Source organism: Fukomys damarensis, unplaced genomic scaffold (assembly GCF_012274545.1).
Source record: "Fukomys damarensis isolate Sample0158 unplaced genomic scaffold, DMR_v1.0_HiC HiC_scaffold_34, whole genome shotgun sequence".
Taxonomy (NCBI): Eukaryota; Metazoa; Chordata; class Mammalia; order Rodentia; family Bathyergidae; genus Fukomys; species Fukomys damarensis.
In genome coordinates, this window is record NW_022900946.1 from 10502346 (window position 1) to 10505185 (window position 2840).

Genomic DNA, 2840 nt, shown 5'->3' on the forward strand with positions numbered 1-2840 from the left:
TAGTGTGTAAGAAAAGAAGAGAGAGGAAAGAGAGAGAGAGAGAGAGAGAGAGAGAGAGAGAGAGAGAGAGAGAGAGAGAGGGAATGTGCACAGGGAGAGGAGTTAATGAGTAACAGAAAAATTAATAAGAAAGATTAAAACAGCAAGGGAAAATAATTGAAAAAGGCAGGGAGGAAGTGTCAGAAGGAGGAACAAATGAAAATGGAATAAAGGGAGGAAAAAAGAAAGAATTGGAGAGACTTAGAAAAAGGACCGGAGAAAGAGAGAGAGAATGTGAGTCGTCTCCACATCACCAAACCTTAGGGTTATCACGACCAGAGGTGGGGAAGTACCACCAGCACTGTCCTAGGTTCATTATCATTTTCTCTGCGGGACATCGACAGGCCTCCGATCACAGCTGGGGAACAACGTAAGCACCTCAAAAAGTCAGTCGCCATGGCTCATGATTTGGGGTTATCTACTCATCCTAGATAAGTAATGAAATCATTAGAAAATCAAGACCGTAAGGATAGTCTTTGGGGAAGGCAAGGAAAACGGGGGGCCGTCTCTTTGCAATAGCTTGTGGGTTGGGGACCCCACGGAGATAGACTGGACGAGGGCTGCTGTTGAGGGAGAATTACAAGCTCAGCTCCTGGCACGTCTGGACCAGGTGCGAGGGTCCAGGAGAGAGAAGGAGGTGAGGACTTCGAGCATTTCCCCTATAACCCAGAGATGAAAGATGAATCCTCCTACCCAGATTGAGTAAGCTGAAGAAAGAAAGGGTTCTCCGAAAGCCTTTGACTCTTGCTCCTGAGATGTTCAGTAATGATAATAATGATAAGAATGCTGATTATTAGTCAGTCACTAAGCCTTTGCCCAGAGATAGGGATATGCCAAGCAAAAGTACATATTAACCCACTTAGTGTTCACAATCACCTTTGATTCAAGCACTTGTTCCCCTTTTTACAGAGGAGGTAGCTAAGACTTGGAGAGATTAAGTAAGAGTCCCCAAAGTCGCACAGCTGGGTCCCAACACAGGTCTCTCTGTGTACATTAAGCTTTTATTTTCTGTATTTGCTCAGCATTATGTTTGCCTTAGCTTTTGGCTATTGACAAATCTCTTTTCTTGTGATCTGAATTGGTCCACAGTCTCCAAGATGTCTTTCCAAAAAAATATATTTAGGAAAATTTTCAGTTAAATACAGTGTGAAAAGGGGTGGGGGCAATATCGTATTGTTTAGTTAAACTTCAATTGTTTATTTTTAAGTAAACTACAATAAATTTTCAGGAGTCAGACTGTAGTGTCTATGAATGTCATATTATGCAGAGATTAGACCTCCTGAGTTAATTTAGTTTTTGCTTTGCTTTGCTTTGCTTTGCTTTGCTTTTGAGATGCGGTCTAGCTATGTTGCCCAGGCTGGCCCGAAACTTGGAATCAAGTGACCCTCCTCCCTCAGCCTCCCAAGTGCTGACATAAGAAGAACATACCACCACCCTTAGCCTTTGGGTTTCATACTGGTTAGCATATCCTGAGAGAATCTCATAAAAATGTTATTAATAAGAGTAAAAACCTGTGCACAAGCTCATGATATTTGGTAATAAATCTTGGCCCCGTATCTTCTATGAAGGTTTTCTTAATCAGATATCACTGGGTTACAAGATGCCTAGACCTACTCAGATTGTCAAAGAATGCCATATTTCAGGGATCCAGGAATATTTCACAAGATCCAAGAACAGAGCAATCAACTAGATCTCAGTTGCCTACAGTAACCTGGACCACCTCCAAAACCTCAGGCAGCCACTTCACTCGGTTCTATGGAACTTCCCTCCCTCTTCTTTTTTTCCCTAAGCATCTGCATCCACTTTGTGCCTTCTGAATATCTAGGTTGGGGTTATAAAGTGCATCACTTCCGCCCTTGAGTTCCATCGGCATGGTCTGATCTTCCTCCAGTACAAACATGGCCACAAGGACCTACTTGTTTGGACTGGAAAAAATTCTAAGAGAAATGGGGTCAAGGACGACATGAGATACCCTCAAATTTGACTTCCTGTTTAGACCAAACTCCCAAATGCTTGACTCTATCCCAGCATCCTTTGATGCCTCTTTTCTCTCTCTTCTTCCTCAAGTCTTTCTTCAGCGCTTTTGCGCATTTGTTCACATTTAAGTCTTGACTGAAGGCTTAGCTCTCAGCCGGGCCTGCTCAGGACAGTGTCCAGTGGGAACTCAATAGGTAGAGAAAGTGTCTGTCTAGTCGAGGCTCTGAAAGTGGAAGACATTGGAAGATTTTAGTGGCGTGACAATATGTTTGGAGTAGGTCCTAGTTACCTGTCGGCCATACTCCTTCACAGGAGGAGCTCCTTCCTTTTAATTCTGCCTATCTTTCCTCTTTGTCACGGCCTCCTATCTTTAGCCTTCAGTGAAAAGGTTCCTGATTATATCCTCTTACTCAGGACCCAGCCCATGAGCTCTGGTTTAGGGGTTAATAGTGGAAACCCATTCATCACCTTTAGAAGAAATCTTGGCTCCACTCACATATAGAACTTGACTCCCTTCCCTCCACTCTATCCCCTTCTGCATATGACTTGGACAAAACAATCATAACATTCAGACTGTGCCTTTCATGAAGACTGCTTTACTGATCTGGGGATTTAGCTCAGTGGTTCCCGCCGCCTGTCTCACGAGCACAAGGTCCTAAGTTCGATCCCCCATACCAAAAAAAGACTGCTTTACTGTGTCTACAATAAAATCATCCATTCTTGCCTTTTTCAGAATGAAATGAAACTCAACGCCTTTGCACATACATACTGTACTTCTTTGATCACAAATTTTTTGAATCTTTCCACTTTGCTCCTTTGTGCAC